This window comes from Capricornis sumatraensis, chromosome 10, assembly GCF_032405125.1.
Source record: "Capricornis sumatraensis isolate serow.1 chromosome 10, serow.2, whole genome shotgun sequence".
Lineage (NCBI taxonomy): Eukaryota > Metazoa > Chordata > Mammalia > Artiodactyla > Bovidae > Capricornis > Capricornis sumatraensis.
Genome location: NC_091078.1, coordinates 18,561,201 through 18,577,847, shown reverse-complemented (window position 1 = coordinate 18,577,847; position 16,647 = coordinate 18,561,201).

Below are 16,647 nucleotides of genomic sequence, written 5' to 3'. Positions count from 1 at the left end.
CCGCTCCCTGGGTTGGGAAGATCTCCTGGAGGAGGGAACGTCAACCCACTCCAGTATTCTCGCCTGGTGAATCCTGTGGACAGAGAAACCTGGCGGGCTACAGTTCATGGGGCCACAAAGAGTGGGACACAACTGAAACGACCACGCACTCACACACTGAGATCTTCTATCTTAACTTTCAAACTCCCTGTGTTCTTATGTTTTAAGTGGGTCTCTGCTAAACATAATTAGATTTTGTTTTGTCATCCAATTTGAGTAACTACATAACTGCATTAAGTCCATGTACATTTATTGTGATTATCGTTCTGTTAAGAGTTGATTTCTACCACCATGGGTTACATTTTTTTTTCTTGTACTGCTTTTTCTGTGTTTCCCTTTCCCCACTCCTTTCCTGGCAATCGATTCTTTTAGATTGACTAAATTTTAAAAGAAAAAATACATTCTTTTTTTTCCTCTAATGGTTTAGCTCTTAAAATCTTTCTGATTTTTTGTGGTTACCCATAAAAATGCTAATAACATCCATTCTTTGTAAGTATCTTTCTAGGGATACTTAGTATACTATTACCTAAAATCACCCTTTCTCATTCTGAGGGCTGTTTTTTTTTTTTTCCAGTATTTTAGTTCTAGCTTACTTTTTCTCTGCTAAATTAATCACTATTAGTACACTCAAAGTTTGTTTATATTTCCTTATACATCTACCAATTTCTTTGCTCATTATTCTCTGGGCTTCCTTTGAGGATAATTCTGCTTTTTCTTAAAGTGTGCCCGTTAGAAGGGTTTTCAATGGGTGTCTCTGGTGGTGCACACTCTCACTTTCTGTTTCCCCAAACGTCTTTGTTTCACCCTTGTTTTTGCATCGTGATTTCAGCTGACTGATGCTTTGAAGTTATTGCTGGTTGGCATCTCTCAGCTCTTTGAAGTTTTTTTTTTTTTTTTTTCTCACTGTTTCTGGCTTCCATTGTTGCTGTAGTTTAAGTATCATTCCTTTTATAGAGAATTTTCTTGTTTTTGTGCAGAGAAGGGACTGTTTTTAAGAGCTTTTCATTCTTTATTTTCTAAAACTGTACAGGAAAATATGTGTCCAGATATGAATTGCTTTGAATTGATCTTGTTTGGGGTTTATTCCTCCCGCACCTGAGGATTCACATCTTTCATCACTCTAAGAATCATCTTGGCTGCTATCCCATATATCCCATCTTCCTCATTGTCTCCATTTTCGACTTTTGGAATGCCAATTAGCAACAGAACAGGCCTTTTCATTCTCTCTTCCTGATCTATTATATTGTTTCTTATTGGCTACTCTTTGTCTCTCTGTACTGTGTTCTCATTATTTTTCTCCAGTTCTTTGTTTCAGTTCACTGATTCTTACTTTAGCTTTGTCTAATTTACTATTTAATTCATCCATCGAGGTTTTGTTTTGAGGTATGGCTAAATTTATTTATTTTTACTGGGTTTTTCTCTTTTCATTTTTCAGAAGGCAATTTGGACAAGTCTCACATTTTCTTAAAAGACCACAGGTATACTGAACTGATAAAATGTATGGGGTTTAGAGTTGGTTTGGCGCTCAGATCCCAGCTCTGTGATTCATCTTTAGCAAGTGAATTAATTTCTTCAAACTTTTTAGTTTCCTCATTTTTTTAAAGATAAAATTGATGTATTAATGATATTTCATCATTAAATACCAACATCTTAGGGTGTAATCTATACTTTTGAGTAAAAGGACTACTGGGTTATGAGATATATTTAAGGATTAGAAGCCTGTTACAGTCACATCAACAAAACTGCTAGAGACTGTGGCAGGTGAGGAAGAATTCTAGTTTGGAGAGATGTGGAGATCTGAAAAAAAAAAAAAGAAAAGGAAAAAACCTACAAAAGCAAGGTTAGATATGAATATACATTTTTCTTCAGTAAATGTTTTGCATTTTCCTGTTATTATGATTTGCTTAAATTAACATTTTAAAAGTGAAATTTATTTATTTCAAAAATTAAAAAAATATTATTGCAGTAAAGTCAATTTTAGTTTCCTCATCTTAAAAATGGGGTAACAGTAGCACATAGCTCACTGAGTTATTTTAGGGACCAAATAACACATGAAAAACACATAACATCATACCAGGTATAACATACAAAATATCAGCTTCTATCTAAAATCCCTGAAAAGTCCCCACTGCCTGTGGGGAAATCTAGAACTGAGACTTCAGCCTAGATGGGAATACCAGACCACCTGACCTGCCTCTTGAGAAATCTGTGTGCAGGTCAGGAAGCAACAGTTAGAACTGGACATGGAACAACAGACTGGTTCCAAATAGGAAAAGGAGTACGTCAAGGCTGTATATTGTCACCCTGCTTATTTAACTTCTATGCAGAGTACATCATGAGAAACGCTGGGCTGGAAGAAACACAAGCTGGAATCAAGATTGCCAGGAGAAATATCAATAGCCTCAGATATGCAGATGACACCACCCTTATGGCAGAAAGTGAAGAGGAACTAAAAAGCCTCTTGATGAAAGTGAAAGAGGAGAGTGAAAAAGTTGGCTTAAAGCTCAACATTCAAAAAATGAAGATCATGGCATCCGGTCCCATCACTTCATGGGAAATAGATGGGGAAACAGCAGAAACAGTGTCAGACTTTATTTTTCTGGGCTCCAAAATCACTGCAGATGGTGACTGCAGCCATGAAATTAAAAGATTCTTACTCCTTGGGAGAAAAGTTATGACCAACCTAGATAGCATATTCAAAAGCAGAGACATTACTTTGCCGACTGAAGTCCGTCTAGTCAAGGCTATGGTTTTTCCAGTGGTCATGTGTGGATGTGAGAGTTGGACTGTGAAGCAGGCTGAGCGCCAAAGAATTGATGCTTTTGAAGTGTGGTGTTGGAGAAGACTCTTGAGAGTCCCTTGGACTGCAAGGAGATCCAACCAGTCCATTCTGAGGGAGATCACCCCCGGGATTTCTTTGGAGGGAATAATGCTGAAGCTGAAATTCCAGTACTTTGGCTACCTCATGCGAAGAGTTGACTCATTGGAAAAGACTCTGATGCTGGAAGGGATTGGGGGTAGGAGGAGAAGGGGACGACTGAGGATGAGATGGCTGGATGGCATCACGGACTCGATGGACGTGAATCTGAGTGAACTCCGGGAGCTGGTGATGGACAGGGAGGCCTGGCATGCTGCAATTCATGGGGTCGCAAAGAGTCGGACACGACTGAGCGACTGAACTGAACTGAACTGAACTGAATACATTCATCATGATGCAAAAATCAAAACTATAAAAAGATATACAGTGACTAAACTTCCTGATCCTTTCCCTACCTGCCTAACCCTCTAATTTATATTCACAGGTACCACTTTTTTCTTTTTTGAGTTTTTTTTGATATCTTCTCAGATTTTTTTTCCCACACTAATATAAGCAAATTCTTGTAAAATTTTTTATTTTCTCTCTTTCTCACACAAAAGAAAACATGTTTTACATCTTGCTTTGCAGTTTGATTTTGTTATTAAATAATATTCTTTGAAGATATTCACCTATCAGCTTATAGAGTTTCCTCATCCTTTTAGTTTTTAAACATTTGCATAGTATTTTACTATGTAGATGAACCATAATTTGGCCAGCCTCCTGTTGATGGACATTTGAGTTGCTTATAGTCTTTACATGCACACATGTGTATACATATGCATATATATATTAAGCGTATATATATATATATACACACACACATGGTTGCAGTCCTTGGAGTCTCAAAGACTGAATGACTGGATAACAACAATATATACACATACACATGTATATATATTTATATATACCCTCCATAGGTTTGACATCAATTTTTGTTCTTACAGCGATGCATGTGTAGGCCTGTTTTCCTTAGTCTTATCTGTAGAATATGTGGTCAAACTTCCCGATTTTTGTTCAGTTCATTTTTACTTTCTTTTTTCTTTTTTGGCCATGTCACATGGCATGTGGGATCTTAGTTCCATGACCAGGGATTGAACCTGTTTCCCCTGCAATAGAAGTATGGAGTCTTAACAACTGGCCTGCCAGGTCCCTCATTTTTCACTTTCAGTGATTTATTTTTTACTTATAAACACTCTGTTTCATTCTGTTCCAGCTTTTGTGATAATGTTTTCCATTCCTTTAAAAAATTTTAAAAACATTCACACATACTCACTTAAAATTTTATGTCAAGTCATGCCAATACCTGTCACCCTTGGTGCATCAACCTCTCTATGTTGTTATGTCAGCTGAATCTCCCCTCTTAGTGGCTTGTATCTTTGAGCGTTTTGTTTGTAAATTGAGATTGTGTGATGCTTGACTGTCTTCACCTGGGTTGAAAAATTCCTCCAAATTAGGTTTGCATTTGGTTTTGTGAGGCTCTTCCCAGTTTGACCAACCCAACTATCTGTATTTATTTTTTGGCTTGGCATATTCTGGTCCATACATGTGGCATAAATGTGAACCTCAAATGAAGGGAGAGTAGATCTGTGGTTATGATGTTTTAGGAGAGATTGTGTTTTCCACTCAGATTTGAGAGTGAAACAAACAAATGTCTTTCTTGGCTCCCTTTCCAGTAAATAAATTTCTTTTTCGAGTCTACCCTTTGATTTACATTATTAGCCCTTTGAGCATATATTTAGGTCTTCTGTGAGATGATTTCAGCTTCTCTGCCTCCACACCCCTCCCCAAGACATGGTTGCCTTTTTCAGCTCTGGTCATTGTAACTTAAGCTCTGGTTTTCCTGGATAGACACATACCCTCAGGGCATCCTCTGCTGGTCTGCCTGCCGCTGCTCCTGCTGCTGCTGCTAAGTCTGAGTCTATGCGACCCCATAGACGGCAGCCCACCAGGCTCCACCGTCCCTGGGATTCTCCAGGCAAGAGCACTGGAGTTTTCTCCCTAATTATTACTTCTTTGGTTTTTGGCATCTTGGGATTTCTCTTACTTATTTTCAATTTCATCTGTGTTTTCTGATACATGTTACTATATTTACTCTGGCCTTTCTGGTGTTTTGCAGCAAGGGAAATTTTAAGGATAATTATTCTATAGTATTTGATCTCACAAATCCTCATTTAAATAAGTATTTATTCAAATGTTCATATTATTCAAATAAAATAGCACCTACCATGTGCTAGGCTATTCTATTTCTTCTATTTTATTCCAAAAGATTAAAAAGATTATGCTCATTGGTATAGCAACCAACAGCTAATTCACGCACTATTAAATTAATGGGAAATTCTTTCCTATTTTAACAAAGAGATCTAAGCATGGTGGATGCTGAGATTTTCATGTGAAGGCAACCCAATTGGATAGTACTAAGAGGGCATTTGTAACACCCTTGTTTGAGGTTCATCCCACCACGCTAATCTCTACTGATAAATCTGTATTAACAAAACAATGTTAATAAAACATTCTAGGAATCTGGAATGCTAACGTGTATATCACACAAATGAGTAGTAAAAAGTAGAATCTCCTTTAAAAATTCTTTTTTAATTTATTTTTTAATTTTTTGGCTCTACCATGTGGCATGTGGGGTCTTAGTTCCCTAACCAGAGATTGAGCCCCCCACCCCCTGCATTGGAAGTGCAGTCTTAAACACTGGACTGCTAGGGAAGTCCCTTAAAAAAAATCATTGGAGATAATGAAGGTTGCTCTAAGGATATGTTTCTGTGGCAGTCTCTCAGAATGTGGAAACTACGAAGACGTCAGGCTCTTCCTCTCTCCTGTCCCTTCTGTATTTCTCTTTCAGACTCTGCACCTCTTTCATGCCCTCTTGTTTCTCTGCACCACTCTGCATGTTCATTAGGTGCCTCTTTGGCTCACTCAGCTGCTTCGGTGGTTCCATTGCGGCTGTTTAAACATGGCGGCCGTGGGAGGCCTGGTGGGTCAGCCAGCCAACATGGCAGCCCAGCCTTCCCAGTTGGCTCCCAGGGCTCACCCTTTTGATTGTATAGCATGGATTTTACGTTTACAAAGACTGTCACATGCATTATTGAATCAATATCTAACAGTGTTGTGACATAAGCAGAATCTTGTTCTTCCTAATTATTTTATTAAATGAGAATCTGAAACCCAACGAGTAGTACTGGCCCACCATTACACAGCCAACAATTGGCAGAGCAGGGACCAAACCCAGGTTTTCTGGCTCAAGACCGAGTCTTTCTCAGGAGCCCAGCTCACATACAGCTGCCTGGTAAGTCCACATCCAAATGAAATTCCAATGTCTGGAAAAATTGAATTTCTAACTCATCAGTGCGCTCCCAATTTTCTGAGATTTCTATTAAAGAACAGAAGGTCTGAGATTTCTTTGTGAGAATGGTGGCCTCAGATTATAGAGTTTAGAAAACCACTGTGGGTTTCTTGAATGTCTTGAGGGCTATGCTTGGCCATATCGGGAGTTTTGCAGTGGGTTACTAGTGGCCAAGGGCTTGTGAAAATATACACGTCTCACTGAGCTTAAACCTGAATGGAAAAAAGAAAAAAAAAGAATTTCTGAGTAAGAGTCTGACTAATGGCTCTATGGAAGAAATTGAGCAGTGTCTGAGACTTTTCCACGTGCCTTTCAGCTAGAAAAATTTCATCTTAAAACTCTGTCCTGTGCACAGTCATCTATTGTAACTCAACGATGAAGTCTTTACTGAACACCTACTATAAATTAGGTGCTGGCAGTAATAGAACCATAAGATAAGACTCTATCTTTAATGGAGACTATAGTCCAGAGAAGTTTTAGCACCCTAGTTGACTTTATAGTCTTGTGAACTGCCTGGTCAAAACCACTCCTCGATCCCAATTGACAATCAGCCTTGGATAAGTAATCTCTTTCAGCCTCAGTGTCCTCATGTGTAAAATAAGGCCAGTGATTGTTCCTACTCAGCTGTGGCTATAACTCAGAGGATTGCTGTGGAGATTAAAAGGTAACGTATGTAAAGGGCTTGGCACAGAGTGAAAGATCTAAACAAAAGGTAGGTTGCTGGCATAAAATCTTAAAGAGGGTTTTGGATGTATGGCTTAGAAAGGAGGAGCTCGAGTAGTCCAGAGTGGTGGCTTTAGATTCAGTTATCCCACTGATGTCACCAGACTAAGATGCTCTTGAAGGATTGGCAGGTGGCAATGGTGCAGAGGTTTTCAGGGAGTGGAATAGCAGGAGCAATGGCAGAAAAGAGACTCACATCAAGGAAATAGCTTGTGTTTATGAGTAGGCCTAGTATGTAGGGGAAAGATAGGTAGGTATTAGTGATTATAAATATTATAAATATCACACATTTAATACTCACTATCTGCCAGGCACCTTGAGAAGTGCTTTAAAATTATGATGTAAATTAATCTTCCCAATACCACATGAAATATCCCCATGAAATGCTGAAACTTGCCAGCCAAATACCTCTTTTAGGACAAAGCCTTACACTGAAGAGAAATGGTTAGGAGTGGAATCTGAACCAAATGGGACAGTGAAGAGTCAAGTGCTTTGGCCGCCTGATGCGAAGAGCCAGCCCTAGAAAAGACCCTGATGTTGGGAAAGATTGAAGGCAGAAGGAGAAGCGGGTGACAGAGGATGAGATGGTTGGATGACATCACTGACTCGATGGACGTGAGTCTGAGTGAACTCTGGGAGTTGGTGATGGACAGGGAAGCCTGGTGTGCTGCAGTTCATGGGGTTGCAAAGAGTCAGACAGGACTGAAGGACTGAACAACAGGAAGCAATTCTTAAATTCCTGTCATGTTTTAAAGACATTTTCCAGTACAACAGAAGGGGGAGCCCTAGAGTCACGAATCTTGGCCAAGAAATCTGCCCGTTCTTCCCATTCAGGAGAACAGGGAAATCTACCCCACTTAAACGTGGGCAACAGGAAAGAGTTGAAGGGAGAAACTCAGGGTTCTTATAAGAAAGGGAACTGATGAGCATAATAACAGGCCAGCAGACAATTAGGTTCTCTGGAAAAGCATGCCTATAAAACAAATGAAAACTTTACTTTAATATTTCTAAATAAGTTAAAAAAATTTTTTAAACGACTAAAGGTATGAAATGAAAGCATAACACAGGATAATAGAAATTCATAAATGAGATGATGGGACAAAAAAAGACTTAAAAAGAGTTCAGTAGAATTCAGTAGGAAAAAGTGTTTTTCTCCTTTAAAAAGAAAAACCATCTCAGAAATGAAAGCATGTGAATACAGGAGGGAGTAAATAACACAAATAATATCATAAGAGAAACAGAAGGTAAAAAGGAGGAAAATTAAAAAGAAATGAAAATAAACTGGAGAATGGGGGGATAAAAGGATATGAGAGAAAATGATTGATATGGAAGAGAAGATCCAACCTGTGTGTAAAAGAACCTGAGGAAAATTCAAGCAAAGAAATAGAAAAAGGAACAGAGTAAATACACAATCTCAGTGAAATTTACTTCTCTCTGTAACTAATTAAACAAATAGACAACAATAAAATCAGTAAAGATATAAAAGATTTGAAAAGCACAATTGGTAAGCTTGATCCAATTAATATACATAGAATACTGCACTCATGTACCGAAGAAATCCATCTTTAAGTGTACACTGAACACTGCTCTAAATCATCTCTAATCATCTCTCTGTTGGGCCATAAAATAAGTCTCAGAAATGGAATCAATTTCAATGGATTGAAATTTACAGATATTATTGTTATCTAATGGTTTTAGCTAGGAATCAATAATAACAACAACAAAAAAGAAAATCCTAAGATGTTTGGAAATCAGCAAATAGACCCTAAGACAAAGAATAAATTAGACAATACTTTAAACTGAATGATAATAAAAATATAACATGCTAAAATATGTGGGATATGATGAAAATCATGCTTAGAGGGAAATTTGCGGTCATAAATGCATATATCAGATAAGGAGAAAGATTTATTATCAGTAATTAAGGTATCTATTTCAAGATGTATAAAAGGGTAGAAGACTAAATCCAGTATAGAAAGGAAATAATAAAGAGAGGAAATTAATGAACTAGAAAGCAAATATACTATAAAGAAAAAGCAATAACTATAGTTGTTTTTTTTTAATGGCAAAAATCATTAACCTTTAGCAAGATATATAGAAAAAGAGAGAAAGAGAAGGCACAAATTGACAAGATCAGGATTGAAAACGATGATATCATTACAGGGCCTGTGAACATGAAAAGATCATAAGGTGATATTAGGAACAATTTCATGCCTGTAAATTTGACGATTTAGATAATTAATACTTTTCTTAAAACTGTAGCTAGCTAAAGCTAACATGGAGAGAAATAAAGAACTGGAATAAGCTCATACCTAGAAAATAAATGTTTTTCCTTTTTATGATTAAGATGTGTGTTCCACAAAATCACCCATTTAAAGTATAAAATTTAGTGGCATTAAGTACATGTGCAGTGTGGTATAACCATTACTGTGATCAGTTCCAGAACACTTTCGTTACCCTTGAAAAGAAACGCATGTCCATTAGCAGTCACTCTCCAATTTCTCCTCCCCTCCCAGTGCCAGTGCCTGGCAACAACTGATCTACTTTCTCTCTCTGTGGATTTGCCTATTCTAGGAATTCCTTATAAATGTAATCATATGATGCATATATGTGGTCTTGTGTGTCTGGATGCTTTCACTTAGCATGAGCCTTCAAATTTTATCCATGTTGTAACATTTACCAGTGTTCTACATTTTTCATGTCTGAATATTATTCCATTGTATAGTTATAGGTACCACATTTTGATTATCTAATTATCACATGATAGATTGTTTCCACTTTTTCACTGTTATGAACAATGGGGCTATGAGCATTCATGTATAAATTTTTGTGTGGACGTACTTTTTCATTTCTTTGGGACATATACCTAGGAGTGGAACTGCTGGGTCATATTGTAACTCTAGGTTTAACTTTTCGAGAAGTCACCAAACTATTTTTCCAAAGCAGCTGCACCATTTTACATCCCCACCAACAGTGTATGAGGGTTCCAGTTTCTCTACAGCTACTCAACACTTGTTGTTATCTGTTGTTTTGATTATAGCCATCCTAGTGCATGTGAAGTGGCTTTGAGTTGTTTGTCTTACCATTTAGTTGTAAATTTCTTTGGTGTATTCTGGATACTAGACTCTCTTCAGATGTATGATTTGCAAAACTCCACTCCCACTCTGTGGGGTGTCCTTTTCACTTTCTTGATAGTATTCTTTGAAGCACAAATGTTTTTAACTTTGATAAAGTTCAACTTATTTTTTTCTTTTGTTGCTTATGTTTTTGGTGTCAAGTTTAAGAAACAGTTGCCCAATACAAGGCAGGATTGCCTAATCCATGAGGACTTACAGTTGTATTTTATTCTACAAATTTTGTGATATCAGATTTTGCCTTTAGGTCTTTGATCCACTTTTTTTCAGGTGATAAATTAATTTTGCTAAATATCCTAAGAAAATCTCCACTATTAGAAAAACATGATTACTATCAATGATAAACATTACCATGCAAAAGGCAGTATGGATATGAGAAATCTAATCCTAAAGTATACAGTCTGAATGATGTAATGGTGGAATAAAGAGAATTCCTGCTTACTATTATTTTTCCCTTTTAATTTTGTTGAGATCCTGTGTAAATTTAAGGTGTACGTACAGCATAATGACTTGACTTGCCTATGTTGTGAAATGATTACCACATTTCAAACAAACGATGAAGTTAACATCCTTTGATCCATTTTGAGTTAACTTTATAAATGATGTGAGGTAAAGGTTCAGCTTCATTTTCCCCGCATATGTATAGCTAGATGAGGCTTCCTTGTTGGCTCAATGGTAAAGAATCCACCTGCAAGGCAGGAGCTGCAGGAGACGTGCATTCGATCCCTGGGTGGGGAAGATCCCCTGGAGGACAAATGGCAACCTAATTCCAGTATTCTCACCTGGAGAGTTCCCATGGACAGTGGAGCCTGGTAGGGAACAGTCCACAGGGTCGCAAAGAGTCAGACGTGACAACACAAACACACACACACATAGCTAGTTCTTCCAGACCGTTTGTTGAAAAGACTAATTTTCCCCCATTGATTGATCTGGGCACACTTGTTGAAAATCAGTTGACTATAAAAGCATGTATTTAGAGATTTTCCCGGTGGTCTGTTGGTTAAGACTCTGCACTTTCACTGCCAAGGGTGCAGGTTTGATCCCTGGTTGGGGAACTAAGATCCCACAAGTTGCACAGTATGGCCAAAAAAAAAAAAAAGAATGCATGCATCAAACAGCAAGACCTCCAGTTACTAGGAGTGTTTTAATTCCATCATCAAGCTTCTCTTCTGACTGCGTGCACTGGCAGTGGAGTCAGCTTACCCTCTCCTGTGGCTTCTGTTGCCATCAGAGGCTGATGAGCCTCGCATTTCTCCGCAGCCCAGGAAGCTGGGATGGGTTCCCCTGACTGAGTTCCAGAAACCTCAAACCTTTGTCCCAACCAACTCTTTCCTTTCGCTTCTGAACTTCTCTTCCTCATTTCAGGGGATGACTCCCACCGGCTTCCAATCCCCAAGGCAAGAACCAATGGGATCATCTTCATTTGCTCCTCCTTTCGCCCCTCCAATCCATCAACAACAATGTATAGTCACTCATCTTCTTCTCAGGTTTGCGTCCCCTTTGCTAGACCTAAAGACGATAAGATCAGGCCTCCAAATCTTGCCTGTGGCTTATTGCACAGCCCCTCATGTGCTCAGATCCACTCCTGGTGAATAGATTGCTCCCCTATCCAACCGCCTTCCATGTCCCCTACCGCCTAAGGGATAAACATCCAACTTGGGAGGGGCACCAAATAGGAGCTAGGCATCTGGAGGCAAATCAGATGGAATCATGGAGGCAGAGGAGCTGGCAGTGAGGGAAGGTGCGTACTGTGGATAGTGGAGGATTAAAGATCGAGTTAAAAAATATTGTTTTGAGCATCTATTGGGGCAGACTCTGTGTTAAGCCCTTAATGCGCATTGTCTCATTTAATCTGTACATAAGGTCACATAGGAAGCAGCAGAGCTGGGTCTGACCCCAGACTGGGTGGGCTCAGTCCCGAACTGCACTTGACCAGCAGGTGGCTTCTGTGCAGGGTTGTGGGCAGCCAGTCTTGCACCACAGCAGTTGGGGTGAAATACCAGGGAGGAGAGTGATCCTTGCCTGAACAGTCACTCATCCTCTTACCCCACGTTTTCTTGTCCTGCTTTTTGTTTTGCAGATGAGGAAAATAAGACTCAGAGGTCCCTCAGCCACCAGAAAGCAGAGCTGGACTGACACAGAAATCCAGCCTCAGAGCTTCCTGGGAGGGAATCCAACGTGATGACGGTAGCCCTGATTGAGGAACAGGGAGGCCCAGCTTCCAGGCTGGTGCACTGATGTATGCATAACCTGGAGGTGATGGGAAAGTGTCACCTCTTCATCTGTTCTCATGCCAGCCCTGTCTACTGCCAGGGCTATTGTGAGGCCCAAGGAGCTAGAGCTGGTCTAGTACTCCAGGGAGCAGAAACACACTATGGGTGAACACAGGCCGGTGAGCAAACATCAGAGGTCTTTATCGCTGTCCAGTGATGCTGAGGGAAGGGGGCGTTTGGGTGCCTAGAGAAAAGATGAGACCATTAGGGAGCAGGGCAGTCTTGAGGTTAAGGTGAGAAACGACTGTCTTAACAAGTCAGAATCATCCTGTTATGAAATGAGCATCCTTCAGAGGTAGTGAGTTCCCACCCCTGGGGAGAGGCAAGCAGCTGATGGAGAGTGTGCCCTGGGGGAGACAAGACATGAGTCATCTCAGTTCCAAGACCAGTTCATATTGAGATTCTAGCTTTCTGAGAGGCTGTGCTTCTCAACGCAAAAAGAGTTCTAGGGGTAGACCCTGCTACGTTTGAAAGCTTATTGTCAAGGAGTGAGGAAAATGCTATTTTAGGTTTACCAGCAGATTATTTTAACTGAGGAATAGTTGATTTACAATGTTTCAGGTACACAGCAAAGTGATTTATTTATACATACTTCAGTTCAGTTCAGTTCAGTCGCTCAGTCGTGTCTGACTCTTTGCAACCCCATGAATCGCAGCACGCCAGGCCTCCCTGTCCATCACCATCTCCCGGAGTTCACTCAGACTCACATCCATCGGGTCCGTGATGCCATCCAGCCATCTCATCCTCGGTCGTCCCCTTCTCCTCCTGCCCCCAATCCCTCCCAGCATCAGAGTCTTTTCCGATGAGTCAACTCTTCTCATGAGGTGGCCAAAGTACTGGAGTTTCAGCTTCAGCATCATTCCTTCCAACGAAATCCCGGGGCTGATCTCCCTCAGAATGGACTGGTTGGATCTCCTTGCAGTCCAAGGGACTCTCAAGAATCTTCTCCAACACCACAGTTCAAAAGCATCAATTCTTTGGCACTCAGCCTTCTTCACAGTCCAACTCTCACATCCATACATGACCACAGGAAAAACATACTTACATGTATATATATTTCAGATTCCTTTACATTATGAGATATTGACCTTAGTTCCCCGTACAATAGAGGAGGCCCTTGTTGTTTATCTGTTTGATAAATAGCAATGTGTACATGTTAATCCCAGACTCCTAATTTATCTCCCCACTGCCCCTCTCCCCTTTGGTAACCATAAGTTTGTTTTCTGTGTCTGTGAGTTCTTTTCTGTTTTGTAAATAAGTTCGCTTGTATCATTTTTTTTAGAGTCCACATATAAGTGGTATCATGTTTTTCTTTCTCTTAGTTGGATCATCCATAGGTCTATCCATGTTGCTGTAAAGGGCATTATTAGATTCTTTTTCACAAGTGAGTAATATTCCATTGTCTACATTAATATTTACCACATTTCTGTATTCACTCCTCTGCTGATGGACATTTAGGTGGCTTCCATATCTTGGCCATTATAAAATAGTGCTGCGGTGAGCGATATGCCCAGGAGTGGGACTGCAGGATCACATGCTAACTCTAGTCTTAGCTTTTAAGGGAACCTCCATGCTGTTTCCATAGTGACTGCGCCAATTTACGTTCCCACCAACAGCGTAGGAGGGTTCCCTTTTCTCCACACCCTCTCCAGTACTTCTTATTTCTAGACTTTTTGACGATGGCCATTCTGACTGGCAGATCTTTTACTGTTTTTGTTCTTCATTTGGTTTGGGAAAGATCTAAAAGACTGAATTTATCTTTGGCTTAAAGATGGAGCTTTGGTTAAAAAGAGAATCCACTTTAAAATGAGCCTTTGGAAAAGAGGAAGAGAATGGATCACATTCTGAGGGGCCTTGGGATCAGGCCTCCGGGTCTGAGGTGTGCAGTGAGGGATGGAGTCGTCTTCCCTCTGCCTGAGACCCACAGGAGGCTTCAGAGCCTGGCCCCTGGGGGTGGGGTGGGAAGTGTGATTGTCTCCAGTCCCACCCAGGGTGGGCAACACACGGCATGGCAGCAAGCAGAGGACATCTGAGGGACAGGAAGTCAGGAGCCTCCACAGAGGTGGCCAGCAGAATCCACAGGCTTCAGACCCAGGGTCGGTTTGAAAGTGGTCTTTGCTGCAGCATACGGCCCTCTGGAGAATTATAAAATGGTTTTGTTGAGCATCAGCAGCCCAGTGACTGGTACATCTCTTTCTTCTCCTTGAAAAGAATTTCCATCAAAAGAAATACACTCATGACAGGCATGTTTGTTGTTCCTTGGAATCTCAGAGCAACTTCTACTGATTTCAGAGGTATCTGAAACTTTCCCATGAATTGACCACCTGGGGCAGGTGATTAGCACTGAGTAGGGTGAGGAGGAGGCTAGGACAGCCCTGTTTGGTTCCCATTCCAGGATGAGGAGGATGGAAACAAGGCCCCTAAGTGGTCTGAGGAGATTTGGGACTAGAGCAAAGTCAGGTTCATTGTAGCCCCTTCACTCCCTGTGCAGCAAGGGGCTCTGAGCAGGACAGGTAGGGCCTGAGAGCCACCCAGAGCCCACATTACAGGGTCCATGAACTTAACAGCAGGTTGTCCTCATTCTCAGAGCCCAGCAGCATGGATCTCAGCGCCTGGTAGAGCATTGGAGGGGCCAGCTAAGTGTTGTATAATGATACATGAATTCATTGCACAGCCAGGGCACCTTCACAGAGCATCTGGTAAAATAAAAAGCAAGGGAGGTCGTAACCCCTTCCCACCCCCTCCCAGTAGCTCTTGATCTGCCCCGTCAGCCACCTCCTAGCCTTCTCTTTCCTGGACAGAGGACCTCAGTGGAGCTTCCTGGGAACCAGGCATCCCTGGTTGCTCCTGGGGAAGGCATCAGGCCCAGCCTTTGGGTTGCGTGGGATGAACCCTCCCTGTAAACCCCACCACGGTTCCTGAAAGCTCCCCCTAGACTTCCTGAGGGCTGGAGTGCAGGCACCCACTACTCTCAGGGGTGGGGCACCAGGAACCTCATGTATGAACTCCAGAGACCCTTCACTGAGGGAACAGGAGTCTTTGACCTCTGACTTCTGGGCAGTAAGTTTGAGGTCACAAGAGCCAAGGCAGGCATTGTCCCGGCCAGAGTCCTGCACCCTCGGTTCCCTCCACCCTGTGGCCAGGAGCACGTCCTCAAAGTCTAGCCGTGTTGTCCACCTGGGGTTGTTATCGTTTCACACTGTGATGGTTCTCTGCTCATGGGCACTGAAGAAGACCTTCAGATGGGCATCCGTGCCACTGAACCAGTCTCCCTGCAGGCCTGTCGTCAGGAAGTTCATGACCTCCAACCAGTCCAGCCCCTCTGCTGGGGACAGCAGTCCTGGTTGGGGGACAGCAGTCCTGGTTGGTGGCCACCAAGCCATGGCACACACACTGGCAGAGGTCACTGGGGTTCTTCCACTGTCCCTCCAGGAGCCAGAAAAAACTTTGTGTAAGAGGCACTGGGTATGGATGAGCTCATAGCTTTGATTTTGTTTAATGTTTCCCTCTGACTATAAAAGCAATACTTACTCATGTTAAAAGTTTAGAAAGCATAGAAAAATTATTCAAACCACCATAGTAAATGCTCTCTCAGCAGAATTCTCCATCTTTATCTCCAACCACATCACTGACTGCCCTCTTAGTCAGCTAGCACTGCGGGGTCAATCCTATCCCAGGAAGGCTCCTTTGAAACCTCCCAAGTGGCCTCTGCTCATCCCCCTGTCTGTCTCTATGCTTCTCGTTGCAGACAGAGCATGGCCCTACTCCTTCCTTCCCAGCATTACATTCTCCTTGCCCGTTCCCCCGCCCAGCAGGCCTCACCTCTGCAAGAAGCGGCACTCCACCGAGGGGGTGCAGACGCTGTATTGGTCCTGGAGCATCAGACAAACCCTGGGTCACTTTCTTGGGAGAGTGGGAGAGCTGGTTTTGGCCCTGGCCAGGTAATGCTGGGAGCTGGAGCCCGAGGTGGGCCAGTGGGTGAGGGCCTAACACAGGTGTTGCAGGGTAGCCTGCTGCAGGACATCAGACCAGAGGGTGCCAGTGTCACTGGGCCGCAAGAAGTGCTGCATGTCCTCCAGGAAGGAGCCCAAGTGTCAGAGGCTGGTCACATCCATGGGCTCCCCCACCAGCCACAAGCTGGGCCCAAGGGTCACAGCGGGAGGTGGGTGCCTGAAAGAGCTGTGGAGTCGGGGCACTGGCTCACGGGGAGCTGAGCCCGCGAAGGAAATATAAGAGCAGGTCTCTGCACCTTCTCACCTCCCTCCCTCCTCA